The 23,152-nt window shown below is 38.8% G+C and overlaps 1 protein-coding gene across 4 annotated transcripts in view; it reads right to left on the bottom strand.

Annotated features, from left to right (window-relative positions):
• The window catches only part of CDH11 (cadherin 11), a 317,396-nt gene that overhangs the window by 237,813 nt on the left and 56,431 nt on the right, over positions 1 to 23,152 (bottom strand). For all 4 annotated transcript variants that reach the window (XM_062586727.1, XM_062586733.1, XM_062586729.1 and 1 more), the window contains exon 3: positions 864 to 968. The gene's annotated coding sequence lies outside the window, so the exon portion shown is untranslated. The remainder of the gene's footprint in view (positions 1 to 863; positions 969 to 23,152) is intronic.

Genomic DNA, 23,152 nt, shown 5'->3' with positions numbered 1-23,152 from the left:
TTTTCTGTGCTTCACACACACTTCATTTCCTGCTGTGCACTATTCCTGGTGCTCACCTGAGGTGAGGCAAGGCACATCTACAACAGTGCCTCTCTATCTCTCTCAAATATTGCTAGTCATTAATTGAAGAATTAGATTTCTGCTTCTGTAATGGCTTTTCTAAAGTCTGTTTGAATGCTCAGACTCCATGCTCGGAGCATGGTTTTAACTTGGTAAAAAGTAGACTTGAAAAGAAAACTTTGACAACCCAAGAACTCTGCTTTCTTTATTAATATTAATGAAGGATGTGCACAGCAGCTACATTCCTTCAGTACAGCTGAGCTGTAGCTTTCAGAGAATTATATAGATCAGAAAACAAAAACAAAACACTACTTTCTGCTCCTGAAACTTCAGTCAAAGGTAGAGTGGCCTCAGAGCTCTCCGTGTTCGCCAAGCTGCTGCAGACAAGGGCTCAGTGGAATATTAAAAGCCTTGTCATTATTACCACTCTTCTGAGTTTATCTCTCGTAAATGAGGCCAAGACAGACTCAAGAATTATTCTACCAGCATGGCAATATTTCATTGTCTTGCTGTAGAAACTGTCAGTACATTCGTATTCCAACTACGCAAGTGAGGCGTAAAATGGACCACCGCTTGGCCCAGTGTGTGTCTGAGAGGTGTGGAAATTAATAGCCTTCACCAGTGCCACAAGCACACCAGAGAATTCATCCAGCGTTCAGGATTTTAGAGTGAGTCTTTCTTAAATTTGTATCTCTTTCCAAGAAGCAGACATTTTCAACTTAGCAAGGGAAAAACGGCTTCACAAATTGCATTAAAATAATAAAACACTCACTATCCAGTAACACGTTATTCAACATTCTTACCTTTAACGTCACCATTTCCCAAACTAGGCAAAGCACTTATTTCCACTCCCCTCAGCAGGCTGCTTCACCTCCTCTTGTAGGGGACAAAGAGCAAGCACGCAGCTCCTAGAAAATTTTAGGAGGAAAATATAGTTCAGAAAAATTATAGTTTATAGCACTTTTTGGTATTCCATAAAAAGAAAGGTCTCTCTCAAATCTGGAGCAATGTTACATAAATCAGGAGAGCTTCCTTGAAATCTGAGGTATGTGACCTTACATCAGCAGCAGGATCAGTGTTCTGATTTTAAGTATAACTGCTAATGACCAAAACTGGTTTTGCCATTAGTCTGAAAGCAATAGTTCTCAGGATCTAACTCAGATTTTTTTTTTTAACATATCATAACGCAAAATAAACAAGGTTTAGTAAGCAATATGCTGATTTTTGCAACAGTGCATGCTTTCCTTACTGAGGAAGACTATTACATCAGAGATGATCCTATTTACTCATTTATGGAACCTTGATGCAAATAAAGTAGCCAATGGACAGAAAAAATATACTTTTCTATATGAAATACATATAAACACACTTTGCTTTTGAGATGCAAATTACTAAAAAAATCAAAAAAAGCATCCTGGTAAATTATACACATACATACCATATATTATGTGAAATGAAAAACATGAATCAATGTTTAATAAGCCTTAGATACCTTTCCACAATACAGCTGTGATAAATCTGCTCCTCTCTTCCCCTGCCCCAAAAAGCATTATGCTTGAAGGTGAGTAAAATATTCCTGGACACTTGCTGGTTTGATCAGAATCTCCTGAAAGGTTCTCTCTTGTCTCCTCCATTTCCTGTACTTTACATCTCATCCAGCACTACAGAAATAGCTTCTGTTATTTCAGCTGGTAATAATTTAACAGCCTTGCTGTAAATTCTGTGCAAACTTTGACAAACACAAAAAGATGGCTGATGACTCTGGCATGCTAAAAGAAAGAATAGCTTCCCAAAGTCTCTATTGTTTCTAACAATAAATAACAATAATATTATCATAGTGTCACACAGCTAATGAGCAAAATAAATCTGGGGTAAATAACAATTCAGCAAACTTTTTATTATATTTAATCCCTAGCCTAGAAGTGCTAGACATTATGTTACATACAAAATACTGCAATTTTGGGCCCAATTCGATAGAAAGCATGACCAGCCTCTTTGAATGTGGAAAGGGAAAAAGGCTGCCTCAAAGCACGGTCCCTGCCATTCAGGGGAAGGCCAGAGTGGCCGAAGGCTGTGGGGCAGATTAGGTACAGAACAGGACAAAATTTACGGAAATTAAGGTCTCATTGACACTCTAGACCAGACACCAAGCAACGAGACACTGCTCCTGGTCCCCAGAGCTCCGCCACAAACAGAAAGGATTATTTTACATACTCGTGCCCGTACAGAATGCACGATCTAAAATACTTCTGGCATATTTTTATGCTCTTTTCTTTTATTCACTTTCATTTTCCCTTTAACCAACAGTCACTCAAAAATTTCAGCAACAGCCATTTAATATGTTATCATCATTATGCTAGTTCCGCATTCTCAAATCTACCAGACTCACTTTCTTTGACCACACAGCTGGTTTGAGTTACAGAAGCCAGATTAGATGAAGGCCAGTTATAGCCTTTTCTTATGTACAAGCTATCAAAAAAAAATAAAATCAAGGAAAGTAAAATATAACATCATTTTTCAGAAAGGTATTATAGCCCAATAACCTGCAGAGACAGGAGAAAATGCAATACATTCTCTGTCAGGTAATTTGAGATCTGAAAGGGGAGTACTGACATAATTCTGATGATACGCTGATCTCTGGGTTTTTAAAATGGAACATGGTAAATACAGTAAAATTGCTGTGATGTGATAGAAAGATAGACGGGCACCAGACCTCAAAACTCCCCACCCAAACAATATTCCAATTCTCTGCTTCTGTATTCCTATTTATGATCTTTAACCGGTCACCCTAGGGAGAGCCTAGAACAATACCTCCAAATAAACTTCTTGGCAACGAGTGATTAAAAAATAACAACTGGTTGGGAGATGCTATGTTTTGTAAATCCATTCTAATCTCATCAATCCATCAAATAACTATCTAATCTACCAATGATGGGAAGTCAGACATCGGGGGAAAAAAATCCTTGAAATTCTGTATGTCTTCATTTTGTTTAATGCTGTGATTTAACCCAACTGCAGCTAAAGATTTAAAGCCTTCAAGAAATTTTAAATAACCTGATTTATCTACAAGACTGAAGTCTAGGAATATATTCAAAAAAATGCATCAGATTCAAGATTTTCTCTCTCAGCATATTAACACCCAAAACATAAAATAACACATAAACATATACTCACAATGCAAGCAAAAAGAAAAAAAAGTATGCAAGATATTTGAAAGGCATTAAGAGCTGTTCCTGCTAAACTAATGTATCCTGCAATGTTTCATATAGCTTTGCCTTCATGCTTTGGATAGAAAGAAATAACTTCTATTGTAACTAATGAAAACAACGGCACAGAAAACATGGGTACAACACAAGCAACGAGCAAAAGTAAAAACTGAGGAATTACAAAGGGGTAACATAAAACACCTTTTTTAGTTTCACCTCTATATGACAATATAGGTAACTGCAGCGAGCTTTTTGATCAGAAGAGTGCTGGTCAGGGCTGGCTTCCTACGTTTATTTTGACTGCCAAAATTGTCATCATCTCAGTGTTCAAGGCAGACAGGTCTTCCAAATACAACCAAATGGTGCAATACCTTCTAAAAATTTCCAAGTACAAGAAAATCTCTTTCAGACTAAAATAAGTCAGTAATGACAAACACATGAAGCAAAACTTTGTTGAGTAATATAGTGATTAAATTTGAGTACTGTGCTTAGCTTTCCAGATATCTCTGGTGCCAGACACAGTGTGGTTGGCACCCTTACGACTGCAGGTTTTGGAAAACATGCTCTCTCAGAAAAGATTTCTGCTCTCCAGCTACCAACCGAGGCGATTCCTTCCCGATGCTTGCTCCTGGTGCAGCAGTGGCTGGCTCACCCCTACCACAGTCCCACAGATTTATAGCAACAGCTCCTAATTACACAAACACGTTACTTAGCTATAGAACAATATGTGTTTGACTTTGAAATAGCAGTTATATTTTTCAAAGCAGAGTATTAATAGGTTCCCACAAGATGGGTGCCCAAGTTATCAAGCAGAAGAGCAGCATTCAAGATGGCAAAAATGAGCTTCAAGTTCCTCTAAGGGAGAAGCACAGGGAAATGTAGCAGGTTTGGAGTTGACTTTTACTGTCATTTGGCTATCAAAATTTGTACAGAAAATATTCTCAGAATTATGAAATAGAGCTCTCCTCTTTAACTTTTGTATTTATTTCTCTGTAGTCTATATTAATACAACCCATGAATTTCAGCAGGAAATAACTCAAACAGCCTTTACCTAGGGAGAGTAATAATTGAACAGAACTTGAACTCCCCTAGTTTCTGCCAAAATGCCTAGAAGTTTGTATTACAGAACATACTGAACCACAGCAAGTGCTCTCAAAAACACTCTGACTTAAACACAAAAGGGATCTTTTCTCCTAAAAAATAAAAAAGAAACAGAAATACAGTGCAGCAAGACCTGTCTTTCAATCCAGGCATTTGCAGCGTGTAACAATCTTGAGAAACCCTGGGAAGATCATACACATCCCAACACAGAGAAAAATCACTATGAGACTCTTCAAATGGATATAGCCTACCTTTTTCTTGACAGTAGTTGACACTCATGAAGAAGACAGAAGTTATTAAGACACTCAAGAATGATACTTAACAAGGATTCAAATACTCAGCATATGCCATTACTATGCAGTGGCAGAGGAATAAATAGTATTCTAAAAAAGGCACCATATTAACAGAAGTTGTTAGAGAAATGCTACAATATTGAAGAAGAAAATACAGAAAATGAACTGACTGAATTATTTAAGTAAATGAACCGTTAATAAAAGACACACAGAGTCAATTAATTTTAGAAATATTTCAGCAATTTTATTTTTAGACTAAAGGATCGCTTCTTGTCCAAAGCAAAGACCATTACTTGGTACAAATGATACCGAACCAGCATTCCAGAGTATGCTTTGCAACCTTGAAATCCTGGGCCTGAACCTGGCTGGGTATATCTCCTCCATCGCTTTTATATTCTTTAACCATTAACTTTTCTGTACGTTTTCTCTGCGTGTGCATATATACATACATATAAAAATAAAATCAAATCATAGTAAGTGAACAGAACTCTCTGCACCTTATATACTAGTAGTATAGACAGGATGTAGACAGAATCTGGACTAAAAAAATGTTGACTTGTATCTTACATGTCCGTTAATAGAAACCTCCTTCATTACCTGTTTATTATAAAGCCAAACAAAATCTGTGCGGGTGTCAAGTGACTTCTGCTGTGAGATTCAGGATATGCAGGGATTTGAGGTTAAACAAAAAGTCTATCACCCACTATAGCAGTTATCATATATGATGCCATACTGTGTACACGCAAATTACTGAAAAGGTTGTTTACTATACATACCTGCCTGGAGAAATGCACAAATTATCTAGACCAAATGTTCTGCTTGTAAATTTGTGTAACTTCATGAAGCTCTGAAGATACCAATACAATCCTTTTCTGTTTCCTTAGTAAATTAGCCCAAAACGTACTGGCTTCAAAGGATATGGATGACTTGTACACTTCTTAGTGAGAGTGAGCAATACACGGTCCCTTGGCTATAAAAATGAATGATATAGCATCTGTGCATGCAGCACAGCTCTCCATGAAAGGGGCTCTTTGTTTTGTGATGATTACATGATTAATGGTCACAGAACTGCGATGCAGATCACTAACAGTGATTCAGGATATGTTTTAAATCAGTAAGAAAGTTGTTCACACTTTTACCACCAGAGTGTAAATCAGGGTTTTCTTTTTAAAAAAGCTCTTTTCTAAGCTAGTGTGTATTGGAACAACCTCTGCAGATGGACGTTCTAAGAACAGCATATACCAATTAAAAACGGGGTTACAATCTATTAGTAGATTTGCATATTATAAAGCAACAAATAACTACAATGGCAACAGAAATTGTGCACAATTTCCTCTGTGAGGGAGCGAAGAGACACATCCCCTTTCCACCACCTGATCAGCCCCGTACTTCTACGATGTCAGCTTTGACTGAGTTTTCTACGTTCTTACGTAGCAAGGCAAGACTTTCAGGTGATTTCTTACAGTGACCTTTGTGTAAGGCTGAATGCCAGACCAGGCTTGGCCAGACATCAGTGCCTTCCTGCCCTTCCACAGTCTCTGGTGGAACGCGCAGCAGAAGACATGAAGTTGGGACAGGTACAGGAGCAAAGGCCATCAGGGCTCCCATTTTGACAAGAAAGCAAGGAAAGCACAGAGCTCTGTTTTATCAGTACTCTTCCATGCCTGGATCTTGCACAAGAAGTGCCTAAGAGTTCTGCACAGGGCAAAATGTGTAGAAAAACACTTCTCCATCAAGGTCCTCATGCTCCACTGCAGGAGATTTATCTAGTCTATAGACTAGAGGGCAGGTCTGAAAATCAGCCTGCCCCATTTCTGGGCAACAGCACAGAACAGGGCAGGATGCAGTGGAATCTTGTGTTTTTGCCCCCACTCTCGGGCCCCTGTCTGACCCTTATATATCACTGAAATGCAGTTTTGCTTGAACAGCAAGTCGAGACCAGTCATCATCTTCACACATACCACCACACAAAGGACGCCCCCCCCAATGAAAGAATTCACAGAACAGCTATCTCAATCTCTGATTACATTAATAACCTACTAGTTGGCTTTGCTCTGAGGAGCATAACTCTTCTTTATTGCCTGCACTTCAGAAAACTCCTTGGCAGAAGTGATCGTGAAGTCAGACAACCAGGTTTCCGTCTGGCTCAGTCGTATAAAAGCTCCTACCCAGGCTGCTGGTTTTGAATTATAGCCAGTTTACTCCCCTCTCTCTATAGCCTTATGGCCAACTTCGGGAGGTTGCTTTATTAATTTAAAATATTCACTGGGTTGCAGATGGTAAAGCACTTTTCTTGCAGTACCTTTTCATGTCCTCCTATCGAGATGTTTCTGAGCTAGGAAAAATCATGAAACAAAGGACGAGTCCTGCTGTTGATTAAATAGCTGGGATTTAACTAGTAGGAAGTTTGCACATCTGTTTCTTTGTCTCTACTTTTGCTGCCTGTACTATTGGAGCGATTAAACACTGTGTGAGTCACATTATAACTTCTAATATTAACAGCCTGATTTCCCACATTTGTTGTTTTTTCTCCAGAAGTATGAATTACAAAAGACTTCTCCTTCCCCTTCACTTCTGAGAGCAATTAAAACCAAGCTATTTAACAAACCACTAACTGCCAAAAAGTGTTCAAAATAGATCTTTTATTTTCATAGCCTTCTTGCTTTTGATTTGGAACAGAACCAATCGGCTTTTGGATCTCTCCTCGAAAAGATATTTCTACTACAATTTCAATATACTGAAAACAGCAAAACAAGAGAACTTCTAATGTTTTACGGTACAGCTTTAATGAGCGGGCAGAACCTCCAAAGGTGTATTCCACCACCAAGTACTGTTCAGATTTAATTCAAACATCATGTTACTAGACTCTAAAAGATAGATGGAGGTTTGCTAATTTCATTCTTTCCTCATTATTCAAAATAAACGTTAATGCAGAGCAATGGCAGCAAAAAAGAGAATAGAAGAGAAAAAAAACAATCACTCGCTCTCTATTTCTTAATAGTCCGGGTAAGATGGATTTGTATGTTTTGGCTTTCGGTAGCAGAAATAGGATTGCTATATAAATGTCAGTTGGAGCTGAACGATCCAACAATTCGCTCCCAGCCCCCCCCAACGCACACACTTAACTCCGAAGGCTGCCAGACGGCGATGCAGCCCCTTTCCAAACCCTGCCTTCAGACCGGCTTCCTCCTCGCCAAGGCGCTCCCTGCACCACTGCAAGCGCCCTTATCTCACAACAGCTGGTTATGGTTAACTACAGCCATACTTAAAGCCTTTAAAGTCTGCTTCTTGTTTAGTCTTGTATGTATGGGAAAGCCGTTGGGGAGAGTTAACCCGTTGTTGCCTGTTTGGACAGCACAAGACTGTTGAATCGGGAGCGGAAAAAGCCTGCGGATTTGACGTGGCAGCATGCTTTAGCCAAACCCGGAATAAAAACGCCTGTTTCTGCTTGCCTGGCTCAGTAGTTATACTAATGAAAGGTTAAAATTTCTAGAGTTTCTAACTCAGCAGAAGCTTATCCAAAACCATTTCCACAAACCTAAAAAAATACACAACACAGAGCATTTTGATACCAAAACATGGGAACTGGAGCAAGAAAAAAAAAAAAAAAGACGTGAAATGTTTGGGGTCATTTTTCCTTCTTTCCCAGTAAAATAAAAGATTCCCTTTTCAGGTTTATGAAATCATTCCTTTATGATTTAAACTATTCCCTGTAGACAATAGTTATTTAGGATTCTTTCAACAAAAGAGTTTGGGGTTTGTTCTTATTTTTTACGTTTTTTTTCTTTCCAAGCAGTGCTTCTCTCCTGTTGTTTCTTAAGATTGCAAGAGGGAATAATATCACTAGTCAAATCATTCCATGCTGTTTGGCTGAATTTTAAGAACACAGAAAGCGGAGGTGAAGGCTGATTGTAACTACAGTGCGCTGCTACCAAGGGGACACAACAAAGGGAAAGCAGAAACGCTTATATGCAAACTGCTGGGTCTACAAGGAAGCTATAGTTAAACTGACAGTATGAACACTTCAATACCACCTAATTGCCACTAACAAGATGTCTGTTTTTCAGCAGGATTGAGCATAGCTAAGGCACTGGATTTTTAAATGAACCTAATTCAAAAGGCTAGAAGATCCAGTATCCTAATGGTATTTTAAACAGCACAAGCCGCACTGTTTCTTCACTCTCCAGCAGCTGAGGAAAACTTGCAGGAAGACATACGACACTTGATGACTGCGCTTCCAGCCTAACTTCTGCAATTACATACAGATGGGAAGGAACAAGAGATTCTGCATGATCTGGTCGCTCCTGAGCCATCTCATTCTACATCATTAGTTACACTCTTCAAATGATGAAATTTTATCAAGGGACCTGGGGGGGGGGGCAGATGTGCCTAGGAATTTAGGCACATTCCTGTTAATGCAATAATTTACAAATTATTGCAAGTATACAGTTAAAAACAAACAGCAAGTTACATTTGTTAAGCCTGCAGACTCTCATACAAGACAAAAACAGAAGTCCTGAAATAAGTCCTGCAGTTTTTTTTTTTTTAATTCTTTAATTAGAGTAGTCAACTAATTTATAATGTTCTAAAGTACTACCTCCCTCCTCCCCACTCCAGCTGTCAGATGAAGTGGCACAGGTCAGGTTTGACTGAAGGGATGACACTAAGTTACAGGGCTATACTTTCTTCTTTTGCTCTGCTCTCCAGAACAGTATTGCTCGACGGTTGCAGGCTTTGGGAGCCAGAGCTGCCTTTGCTTGGGGGTTCTAAATTGTCCTTCATTTTGCATTATTCATTCACCGTGGAAGTTACTTAACGTGTCAGCAAATTTTTCCAAACGCTTAGAAGTGCCCTTCGCCATTTGAAAATTTTCTTTTGTAGCCTAGAAATTTGCCAAGAAAAACATCTTTGGTTTATAAGATTTTTGAGATGGCCAACCTGCGACCAGCCTGGCTGCCTGTGCCACTCACACCACACTGGTGAGCACAGGATGTTAGCTTCTAAGGAGCAGACCACTGAGCTAAGGTGAGCCATAGCATCCTAGCCATCTGCTAGAGAAGTATGTTATATTTTGTGTTGCCAAAATAATCCTAAGTGGGATATGCCTCTAAAAGAGTCTGATGCAAAGGAGCTCTTTTGGCTCCCACTGACTGCTGAGCCGATTTTAAGCTCAACCCTAGATTTCAAGTTTCTCCCTGCTTACCCACTTAACCAACAAAAATTCTCTACAAACACCCAATGCTCAAATTTCAGCATACCTCGAGGTAGGAAAAGAAGTTCACATTTCTACTCAGAGCTGAAACAATGCACAAAGCTAGCACCAGACATACAGTGGGGGCTAGCATTAGTGTAGAAAGTCTGCATGTAGAAATGTGTGCCAACAAATGCAATTGTGTTTTGCATTCACAAGGTTTTAAAGACTGCTTGAGTTTATAGTCTGTCACTAAAATCAGGGCAGAAACAGCATTTCTGTTCAAATAGAGTTGCAATCTCTTCCATCCAAAACACAGCTATGACCAAGGAAAAACTGCCGAGGACAGCGACAGCATTATGAGCTCTGACCTATCCGAAAGGCCATCCTTTCCTCTGTTGTTTTTGGGTTGCCAATTCAGGAGTCAATTTTTGTTCTACTGTCACAGTGTTTTCTTGATCTGATATCAACTGAAATTCTTCTAGATAAAGAACTAACTTCTTCCTGTGCAACACTGAAGAGAGCAACTTCTCATCTAAGTATCAATACTAACATGCACATAGCCAAGAATAACACAAACAAGCCAAGAAGATTATGCTGGAATGGGGGCTTTTAAAGCTAACGATGAAAAGTTTGGCAGATTTTTCTGTAAAATAATGATTTAGTTAGAGATGTGACCTTTTTTTCAAGTGCAATGACAAAGATTTGAAGAAGATTTAGCCTTTAGCATGATGAAGGCCTGACATACATCACATGCCCAGAGTACAAGCAATTGAATTGTTCCCAGAAATTTCTTTCTGAAAGATAACACTAGGGCTGCAAGGCAGAAGTTTTCCTTGGTTTTACACAGTATTTAGACAGATGTCAGGCTGCCCGATCCCACTAGGTAGGCCTGACTACCAGGTCAGCTTCATAAGGTTTCACATACTACAAATACACACATCAATCAGCTACAGACCTCAACGTCCTCCAAAGTCAATGGAAAGGTACTGCTGATTTCACCAAGTTTTACAGCTGATCCTACTATTCCACTACTGTTGTGTAATGAATGCTGTTTATGATGCAGGACATATCTTTAATTTATAAAAGTTGTTCTTCTCACAATTAAATAGTTCAGTAACACTTAAAAAAAAAAAAAAAAAAGAATGAGCTAGACAAATCGCTGCAATATTTACACAGAAGGAAAAGGACAGGACAGATAAGTTACCAAATGTTCCCCTTACCTTAATTTATAATAATTGTTTCATTTCAAACATGATATTCTTTCTTAGAAAAGAGTTTGCACTGCGGTTAATGAAATTTGATTGCAACTTCTTCCCCCGTAAATATGCCAAGCAAGCATGCGCTGTTTTATTTATTTCATATACACAAATCAGTCCAACCCAATGCCATTTCTTCAACCTTTACAGAATCGTAATACTTATCAGAAAAGCTGCGGTGCTCAAAAGCATTTGATGGCAACGTCCCCAGACAGCACTGGTTACACGCTGTCATCCAGAAAACTGCTCTTCGCCATCCTGGAACATAGGCTTACAGACAGCTTGAGATCAAAATTGAAAAGACTGCCTGAGCCTAAGTCAGAAAGACTTTCACTGAAGCCAGGAGAGTTCTCCCACTGTGAAGTCAGCACAGATGAGCAGAGGATGAGAGCTATTAACTAGATGAGAAAAATCTTAGGATTTTTCTGTTTAAATAACCTAAATCACTCATTTATTTGAAGTTAACATGACAAGAGGCCAAATTTTATTCACTGTTGCATCAGTGAAAATCCAAAGCAGCTCTAGTGACATCAACATAGAATTAAAACAGATTTTTACTAACATAGCTCTAAGAAAAAAAATATTTCAGCGTGTTTGCTGATTAACTGCCTTACTACTCACTCACGCATCTTGTTTGTTTCTCTTTAATCAGGGTGATGTGGGTTGGAAAAATGAGGGTTGCATCATTCTCCACCACACACAAATTGCTTGGAGAGTCTGAAACATTTTTAAGACACATATAAAAGATTTCTGCAAAGTTTAAAGCAGATGGCACTTGAAGCTAGGGAGACAAATAATATCATTTGGAAATAATATATTGACTACTAACTAATTATATTAAAGCCAAGAGTTTTTACTATAGGCGTTAAAAAAAAAAAAAGATCAATGGTAGCATAAGATATCATTACAATCTTCCGTTCTTTCTGTATAAGAAATTAGGTGTTTGCCTGTAAAACCACTAAGCTGAAGATGGCTTTTTTCAAGTTTGGTACCAAAGGTATCTGAGCTATAGACTGCCACAAAATCAAGAGCGCAAAGCATCCCACAGTGCCTGATGTTAAACAATTCTGGGAGCTCTGAAGGAGTCTAATGCACAAAGAAACAGAGGGAGAAATTCTGAGCTAGCCTGTTACCATCCCTATATAGGTATTTTCTATTTGTGGGTAATTCATAAATTTATTAATTGAGCTCTTTTGCAATTCTTCATGAAAAGCTCTTATAACAAGGAAAACTATTTGGAACAGATTAATGAATTGTACTTAGTGAACAGGGGTACCGAAGCCTAGAAGTCCCCTTCCTTAAGGTGAAAGTGTTACGTACGGTAACTACAGCGAGCCTTGATTCTGTTTTCAGTTTGCACGTGTGCTCCCTCCCCCGTGAGGCACTGACATTTATCATGGGCTGAAACGATAAGCCTTCCTTGTTCGGGAAAAGTCACGATGCCTTAGAAAGGCTTTCCTTGCCTCTGCCCACACATCCTTCCCAGCTGTAACACCTGCACAACCACCGCATCCTCCGAGCGGGCCCAAGGGCTCCGCAGAGCCCCTGGCCCGTGCCTGCGCTGCCTTCCCACCACGCACACCACACAAAAGCCGCTCTTCCCCGCACCAACCCTGACTTCCAACAGATCTCATTTAAATCACTATGTAAAAAGTGACCGGCGTGGTAATAGGTCACTTACAGAAATATGATTTTGCTTTCAGCATCTCTTGCCATTATGCTAATTCCAAACTAAGGTCCATGACATTATTAGACCACACTTTTTTTATTTCTGTGATGCTGTGCAGTAGGGCATTAAAGAAAGCGTCCATTAATACTACAGATGTGATGAAGTTACAAAAATAAAAATGCACCTTTAATGTCATAATAATCAAAATGCTGGTCACGACTATAGACTTCTAAGCAGTAATTAGAGCAGTATCTAGCTGTTCACCAAAGCTTTTCAAAAAAGAAAGAAGGAAAAAACCTCATGAAATTGCTTTCTAAGTTTGTACTGAGCAGAGGAACTGAATTTAGCCGTAATACTCTGGGCCTCCAAAAAAGTAACATCCAAATTACTAGTAGACAAGCTTCCAGGTCACGTTCCTCATAAAAACAATTCAATTCTTCAATTTTAATATTCAACAGAAACATAGCCCATTCCCTATTAAAATACAGTATTGGCTTAAAATTCCATTCTACGTCAATTCAACACTGATACAAGAGTCTTCTGCAAGAACACAGGTCTTGTCATCCAGGGCTGCTTGCATGATTAGAGGCCTGTACTAGCAACTGCAACATCAGAGTTGCAGTTGTTCAGTCAATTATATCATCAAAAACTAGAAGATACATTGATGTAAAAAATGCATGTCTTTTGTACTAAAAAAAAGTCTATTTTCCTCATTATACACACATTTGTGTAACCTTGAAAAATATGAAAATAACTTCATGAATTATGATGTATTTATCTGAGATTTAACTATTCAGAAGCAATAAAATACCAATTAATATTTTCTAGGGCTGAAGGTATGTTCTGGCCCTCTGTTCCCCTCTGCTGGCCTGAGGCAATCTGAAGGCAAGAAGAATTTCCCAGATTAGGGAGAGGGATAGAGCATGCTAATAAAAAGGTCAATATTGGAATAGGAAGAAAATATTATATAGATAGTTTGAAAAAGAAAAATGTCATTTTTAAAAAATGTTGGTGTATAGAACAATGCTGCTGGACTGCTTAGATTAGATTACAGAATTTAATTTGTTCCATGTGATGATGAATCAAATATATTTTTAATTAAAGATTTAATTCTCTTAAAAACAATCACAAAAGGGAATATTGCAGCTCAGTTCGTGGTATCTCAAAAATTTCTCTTGGATACAGAAATATATTTGAACAGAGCAGCAGCAGCTGCTGCTTCTAAATACACATATTAAAGAAGAAATGAAATTACAAAACTTCAAATAAAGAAGTAAAGAAATACGAGATAAAGGAAATCTAAAGATTAGAAACATTGATTTAAATTGAATGAAAAAGTCTTGCATGCAAGTATTAAAAATTTTCATGGCATTACATTTTCTGAAGAACATAAGGGATTTTATAGTTTTTTTTTTTTTAATGAATTTACTGTTTATATAAATGGCCTGACAGGTTTCTGACAACAAACTTTCATCTTACTATATAGTCAATAACAATCTATTTTACCAACGAGTATTTTATTCTTCTCTTTCCATCTTTCCAGAATAACTGTCTTCAGATTTTATTACACAGTAACTTTTTGTCCTGAAAACTCTGGAATCTCTCAACAAATTAGCATTTATGTAAGTCTGTCTTGTTTCTGTATGCGATTTACAAGATGTGCTCTGATCGTTCTTTAATACCTGACGTATTACTTTCTATCCAACCGTATTTAATACATTTTAATAGGACACAAAATTATATCACAAGGAATATGACTCAGCTATCAGCTGTGTCACGCACTGTAACACTGAAATTTTTGCTCCATTCCGTATTGTTTAATTATACTTTTTTTCTAATGGATGCATTTTTGAGACTAATGAATAGAAAAGATGGATTTCTCATACAGTGTGACAGCAATTATCCTTAGATCTAAAGCAGGCATGTAACAAACGATTTTCAGCATGGGACTATTATTAAAAGTTTATAGGATACGCTTTTTTCAAACCAGTATCTGTTGCAGCCTCAAGTTTAAAAGCTTCCTCACTTCAAAAATATTACAGGCAGCCTTTGGAATTCTCATCGTTACAAATACACAAATCATTGTGGTCCTGTTTTAAGATAGCATGCAACTTCCTGGCTAACATATGTAGCAAGAGATACTTTGACAGATGTGACCCTTGGAAACAACGAAGAGCTTAAAAGAAACCATCCCCAAACCAGAGCTCATGACTGTGCACAGATGTAAAAATCACAGCCACTGTCTAACACTGATGCAAATTCATCAGAACTGGGCAAACAAAATAGTCACAAAAGCTAAAAAGACACTAATAAGATAAAAAGATCAAAGATCTTAAAATTGAATCCCTATAGACAACCCCTCTTCCAGCATCTTAAAGAAGATCGTAGTTGGTTCACATCCTTATGTACCTTGTATCTATACTCAAGCTAAAGGTCAAGTGACCCCTGCAAAGAGAACTGAAGAACAGCTTCCTGCTGGAGCCAGCAGCGGTGCTGGCGCTCTGGGACTTGAAGTCTCCTGAGAGGAAGCTTTGGTTGCCAGCATTAGTATGGACAGCTGTTCTACAAAGACTGTTGTTAGCAGGCCTAAAATCCTGCAGGAAATAGACAGTGGCCAAGTCTTCAGATTAAAAATGGCTGAGCAGAACTTCCTTAAACATTTCAGGTTGCAAAAAAATGTATGGTTTCAAATCAGATTTAATACATTGCAGAGTTATGATTACTCAAACTACATTTGCTGCAGACTTCCAGGAAGAACAGTGTTTTATAATCATTGCCTGGGTTCTTAAAACCCAAAGCAAAACCACACACCATCCTCTCCTGTTTACCAGTGAGGATATTTCAGAATTGCATCTATTTACTGAATCTGCCATCAGCATCGCATTACCTCTCCACCAAAAAAAAAAGAAGAAGAAAAAAGAAAAAAAGAAAAGAAAAAGAAACACAGTATTTCTAGATCACAAACTTGTATCATGTTTTATATAACAACACATAAATGATTAACAGGCAGACATCTAAGCTTACACATCCAGTATTAGCTCTACACCACTCCACATTTGGTCATTGGTATTTTGTAGGTCCAGATCATTTTGGAGAAAACACCTGTGCTTACCTAATTTTTGAAGCGCATTTAATATTCTGCATTTATCAAGGTATGTCCTTGATAGACTTATTTCCCTTCGACTGCAATGGAAACAAAGCATCAGTCAGCACCACTTAAATTCAACGGGTTATATTATGGTAGCAGCTCCCACAGCTCCTACGGCAGCAAGCAACCAGCTGCAACAGGCACTTTCAGTCTGGCACTGCAGGAGGCTCCGTGAGTACGGCTCCTTGAATTAGCGGGAACTGAGGAACACAACAAACCTCGACTCCTGGAATCGAAGCTACTGTATTCCCAGCGGGGAGGCAGCACAGCCCGAGTCCCGCTCCACAGGAGCGGCAGCCGCTCGGCCGAAACGGGGGTCAGCAGGAGCAGGCGCTGGCGCCCATCCTACGTCGCGTTCGGTCGTTCCACCACGCTGCCCTGCGGCACGGCTAACACACGAGTATGCCGAGGCACTACGCCAAGCAAGAGAGATCAGCTTCATCCACACCCCGGGATCTCCCAAACCGACAGATACCACAGACCACCACCAGCAGGAAAATATTAACACTGCCCTTTAACACAACAGCATACGTGTCGCTCCCTATGTTGCAACAGGTAAGCACCATCTTCTGAAGTTACACCTACAGTCCCTAATACATATTTATAAAGGAAGGTTAAGAAAATACTACATCATCAGTTTCTAAGTGTTTTTATACCAATTATTTATCCCATTAACCTCTGGTAATTTATAACAAGCTGCCATATCATTAACACAATAAGTCAATAATTGCTGTCTGAATACTGTCAGGCCTATGCTCGCAACGTTCTCAGACTTCAGTGAGAGAGATGATTAACGAAGCTTTTGCACAGACAACAATACTTACATATACTTTATCTTTCAGCAAATACTAAGTTTGGTTAATCATCACATGTTAGACTTACTTTAATTTGGGACTACCCAAGGCTGCATCCACTGCAAAAAGAACCAAGGTGTCTGTTTGTGATAAGTTATTTCACTCCGCGGCATAACGGAAAAGGCTAATAAGAATCAAATGCTTGCCAAGATCTCTTTAAATTAGCATTTTCTTCATATATCTGTTTTCTGTCAAAACAAACCTTCATTCAAAAACAAAACTAACCCTCTTCACTGCAGAAATAACCTTCACAATGCAAATCAATTCACTCTTCCAACCTTGCAAGCGCGCGCTTCGAGAAGCAACAAAACCAGCAAGGCTCCTACTGTGGGCTTTCGTGTGCCTCCAGCAAGCCGGGGGCTCCGGCTCCCACGGCTCCAGTCACAGAAACGGCCCCGCAAGGCCAGCACGGGCCTTTTGAGAGCCAAGGAGGCACCTTCCAGCTCAAACCACTTCACGCTTACCTTTAAATGGAGAGAAAGGTGAAAGGAAGAGTCAGGTCTTCTTGTCATTTTAATGTCCCATCAAGAACGGGATTCAGAGAACTTAGAAAAATATAAAATGCTAAATAAATATTTAACTTTCCTCACTACTGTACTCCTAACGCTGTTCTTTTAGTAGCTGAATTTATAACAAAGAATCAACTGAGGCAGTTTAACTGAGAAACAGACCTGTTTTTCACCAAATTGTCATTCCTTTTTTACTAGGGGGAGGGCTAAATTCTTATGAAACAGCATTTGCCAGATTCGCTGCTCCAATGGAATAATACACTATTTTTAAATTAAAATGATTAGCTATCGTGTTAAATTAATAACCTTGCCATGAACTGACTGATGTCAGTGCTTTAAGCAAAGAAACCTTCCAGAACAAGTACTTAATAGATGAATTTACATATTAGAGTAAATTCCGAATACATCATTACTCTTTGTTCCAAAGAACTTAGGTGCAGAAAAAGGAACCAAATCCATCTATGTTCTGAACTACATTGTCAAAGTGGAGAACAGGAAAAGCACGCAAATACATGCTCATCTACTACATTAAATAACTGTCCAGGTTTTTATGCTACAGTAAGTATCGGTTTGAAAAAAAATATAGTTCAATAATTTCTTTTTAGAGCCAAATTGTTAGGATCCTTCTTTAATGAGACATGTAATATTTTAAAATATTAAAATATTTTGTATATGCAATAGTTATATTAAAGGCTCTAATGTCCTAACACTCTGAGATTACTCAGAGTAAACTGCTTTTTTTATAGTCTAACAAGAGCTTTGACTACATAGGTACTGGTTACATGTATTTTCCCCTTAGATCTCTGAAGGAAAAGAACATACACCTATGTTTTGTACCTAGTTTCTTTCTTCAGAAACTTCCTATCAAGTTTTCACTCAGACCTGTAAGAAACTCTAATCTTAGCTAGTATAACTACAAAAAAGTGTAGGAAAATTACTCAGAATTATTGATTTTGATTACTCAGAATTACTGATGCCCAACTAAAAGACCAAATCATATAAAGACCAAAATCATTACATAGAGGATCCTTTCCTAAAGCATGTAGTATAGTATCTTTTATTTCAGGATTTCCTTCACAGAATTCAAAAATACATCATGTTTACATTCTAAAAGTATGTTATTAGACCATTCAAAATATCTACGACATTTCTGCAGACATACATTAATGAAATACTCCAGAGACCCTGCATTATTTAAACAGATCTCTACAAAGAGAATCTTACACTGATACATACATATTTTTCCATACAGAAGAGAGAAAAAAGCAACGCTTATTAAATGTGGAGAGTTTTATGCATTTGCTTCCAAAATCACCTTCTGAACATTTATATCAGTAATATTTTATACTCCACTGTGAATAAAATCTGTATGTTACTGCTTATGCAGAGGTAATTTTCCCAAACCTTTGCCCACTCCCCGGTGGGCTCGAGGGCAGCCCTAACAGAGCCTCCCAGAGGGCGATGACGACCCCAGGACGCGCCAGGACAGCAGAGTGGCACTGCTCCCCTGCGAGGTTCAAATCCAGCCTCAGACCTTCCTCAAAACCGAGCCTTGGCTGTGCCTCTGGACCCCGGAGGAGGGTCCGCAGCCTCCCGGACGGCCCCTGCCAGCCCAGGCTGCGACCGGCTTGGCCCCAGCAAACCAACGGCACGCGGAAATTTGGAAATCTGCTTACAGCCCCCGGTCATGTTTTCTGATCACCTCTGGAGAAAGCAGAATGAATAACGTGTCCTCTGGAGAAGGCAGAATCACCTGTGCACTTGACTAAAGAGTTTGTAGAAAACGTTTACGTATGTGCATGCATCTGTGTGTCCATATGAATCTATTTTCTCTCACTTAATCTTAGGCTAATAAAAAAAAATCCTATGATCTTTCAGGTGTCGACTATGGGTTTGTTAAAAGGAATTGAGTATGTTTTCATTGACAAAAGGAAGCTATTTTAACAACGCTATATCTTGATTACTTAGATGATTTTAATTCCCATAGCAACAGACCTCACACGTATATAATAAATGCCTATTTTCACATAGGCAAGGGAAGTAGTTCTATCAACATTACCTGCACAGGGGAGACTGCATATTGACTTTCATTTCAAAGTACATGCCGAGAACTTAGAAACAACTTTTAAAAAGAAAGCATGCATTCACGATAAAATTTTAATATAAAAAGTAGGTTTTCTAACACATATTTTCATTGTCTATGAGAAGAATAGCACATGACAAATCCAGTAGGTATGAAAAAAAAAAAATACTGATCATCTCAAACTATTCCCCTCTTTGTCAGTGCTGTTATGCTCCAACCCATCCATTTCATAAAGCACAGGCAGGAGTGAAAGAGCTAATGCGAAGGGGAGTGTGTATTAGTTGTAATTAAGTTCTAACATGAAAGAAGCAATTTAAGTAATGATGCTTCAACATTATAAAATCATTTTCCCTAAACTTTAAAACGCAAAAAAATCTGGATTTCAAAGTCACTGAAAGACATTTATTGAGCAACACACACACACACACACACACACACCAGAAATGATTTAATGCAGTCATCTCATAAATCAAAGGAATAGAAGAGTCCTTTTATTCACTAGAGCACCTATTTAACCTCCTTCCGCTCCCTACCTTCCAGCCTTCCTCTAAGCTCTACAAGATAAATGGCTTTCTGCTGCAAGACTGAAAGTTACCGAATTCAGAGTGCTTTGGATGTTTTGGACATCATTGCCCGTGGTTCTGAGGTTCTCCCAATGTATGCTTTGCTACTGTCTTCTCCCTTTCGTAGCGGGGGATATCAAAGCTGAGCCACTCTACCGACCTGCACAGTACGAAAGGAGGGTGCAGCACCGTTTCTCCAGAACACAGACAATCACTGCATTAAATGCTTATTTGAAGCTGAAGATACTGTTCATTTCAGGACACTCTTAAAAGTTGGTTCCCCTCCATTTTTTGTCATTGTTTTAAATGCCTACTTATAGAAATTCTAAGAAAATCAAAGGAATGCCCTAACAAGCTGCCAGGCACTCAGGATTACTACATCCACCTACACATTGCACCTTAAACTGGAAATGCAGCATCATGGCATGTTTGCTTTTTAGGTTTAAAAAGCAAGTTAGCATCAACCTTTGTACCTTCCAATTATTACAGTCTGATAAGGAATAATCCTCAAACATTAGCTGTCAAAAGTTTTCCTCCAAACATCCAGCACAATAATATTTTGAACCCATCTCAGGAAAAAAAGCTATGTTTGTGGGGAAGATGTTTTTATATAATAACCACAATAGCTGCACTTATACAAGAAGAAAGAATTACTCTGCCATATAGTGGTAAAATAACCGTGTCAGACGTTTGATACAGAGGAGTACCTATTTCTGGCTTTTACATAGGGCATAGCAATAACGAAACCCTACATTTTCTGTGCGAATGGAAGTTTTTCTTTAATAGAACCTAACTCTAGTCTTTAATAGGAAATTGTAATAGTTGTTAACCTCTAGGTCATCTTACATACATATAATCCATAAACGGCTTTGGAAAAGAATAAGATCATGTTTGAGCAGGATGTGTACTCAACATATGCAATACTATGATATAAAATAGCTGCTGGTTAAACAGCCTCTCCTAATTCCACCCCACTATTACCTACTTAATAATGGCAGAATATTTAGTATTTCACCTTAGGGCAACAACCCCCCAAGCCCTAAGAGGTCATTTGAGAGGGACACTGCCTTGCAATTCTTTGGGAGTAAAATCTACTGGTTGAGTGAGACAGATTTTATTTTTTTTAACGGTTTTTCTTTTTTAGCTGTCATATGTAAGAGGTTTGTAAAAAGTCACAGCATGTGAAGAAAGGTTGCCATTTTGGGTTTAGAGAAACAGAATAAATCTGAAGCTTAAACAGACCCAGAATACCAATGTCCTTTATATTCTTTCAGTGTGTCCTGAACAGCAAACACAAATCATCTGAGTGATACCTAAAAATCAAACTGAAATAAGGAGGGTACATTGTAGCCATCTTACAGTTGAGAGGCTTATACTACTCTGAAAATATGATTAACTGAGTCGAACAAGTGAGCAAAAAAGCTAGGTCAGTAAGCACAACTTTCCTTCCAAGTAATATTTGCTCACCTAGAATATTCACACTATGCACTAAAATTGCTGCTTTCATGCCCATGAGGACTGATACAACTGCAATGCAGTGGTAGCAAAGGCACCCAACCTGCAGCACGCACACAGCAAGCTCAGGCCTTGGCATCTTTTAATAAATGCCTGCTTCTGTTTAGGAAAAAACACTCCAACCAAACAACAACAACAAAAAAATAACAAGCAAAAAAGCCCTTTAGAAAGTCAATACTAAAATGAATCCAAACAGCAAGAAGTTTGTTTCACTGAGGTCAATGACAGAGCTGCACGTGGCTTCGGTGGAGTCCGAAGTGCAGCCAGCCGCCCCGTGTCACCAGCACGGGGGCTGTTGCGGGAGCGGGTGGCAGAGTCAGCCCATCTCAGAGCCAGGACCATCCCTTCAGGAGCAGCTCCAGCTCTTGAAGGCCTCCCTCTCTCCGCGGCTTGGGCGTCCCACTGCTCCTCAACAAAATTAGAAACTTCAGAAGGGGCCAACTGCTCTGTGAGCGACATCAGTACGGATCAGCGTGGCATGCTGCTTTCCTGGCAGTGACTACAGTGGTAGTCAAAACAAAAATTCATTCCATTAGGAACCAGGAAACTAAAAGGCTAATCATATTCAAAAACAGACACAAGACAACGCGGATGCCTGCCACCCTGGATGTCTCCCCAGCCCTCAGGCCCGAGCACGGCCTCCAGACGTGCACCTACCCGCAGCACTAGGCATGAAAGGGAGACGGCTCAAACTTTCCAGCCCACACCTCTTTCGTAGTCTATTAGCATGACTTTTGCTCCTCTTAAGGATGAGGTTGTTGCTTCCAGAATAAAACTAAATAACATATCTGTTGCATATATATGTGTGTGTGTGTGCGTATGTGTGTGTGTATATATATATATATATGCATGCAACATTTTATATAAATGAACAAACAGTTGCTAAATGAACCATATTCAGCATTTTGTAATCCCATATTAAAGGTCTAATGAAAAGTAAACCAAATACCCATCTCAAAGTACTGTTTGGTACCACAATATCCTTCCGATACACACATAAGTGGTAACCAGTTCCTTGGTAACTTAAAAGCTATGCCACCCTCAAGGCATCCTACAGTAATGTGATTGTACAGCACCAATTCTTAGAAATACCATCTTAAAAATATTTTCAAGTGAACACTTACTCTAAAGATTACACACCATGGAAGTGTTCTCACTCAACGATTTCCCATGCACTGAGTGAATTTGCATTGCTTGAGGTGATTTCCACTTTGAAGAACTTTTAAATCACAGAGGAGCTGTCCCTTACAAAGATTTTTTACATCTTTGGGTAACTGCTCTCCCTTTGAGAGTTCTCTAGTTATTGTGTAATTCCCCTTTTGAAGATTTGCATATTGATGAAGAAGCGCCTTTGAAGATTTTCACATTGTTGAGATGGGAGCAACCCTTTGAAAAATGCTCACATCATGGAAGATCTACCTTCCAAATCATTTGTATCAACAGGATACGCTTCTGCTGAAAAACAGTCTTATTGCTATCTTAATTTACTGAGATAGTCTGTCCTTTATTAATGCATATAAATCTCCTGCTTTATAAAGTTGTTAGAAAATACATTACAAAAACTTAGTTGTTTGCTCCTCCAGAAGCTCTAACAAGAATTATCGTTAAACAGAGAGAGATGATAAAATGTTACAAACATTCACATGCAAATATAAGTAACCTCATTCATATAGCATTGCAGCACCAGTTGAGAGGAAATCT

Source organism: Rhea pennata, chromosome 13 (assembly GCF_028389875.1).
Source record: "Rhea pennata isolate bPtePen1 chromosome 13, bPtePen1.pri, whole genome shotgun sequence".
NCBI lineage: Eukaryota > Metazoa > Chordata > Aves > Rheiformes > Rheidae > Rhea > Rhea pennata.
Note: the sequence above shows the minus strand (reverse complement) of the source record. Positions and strands in the feature narration are given on the sequence as shown.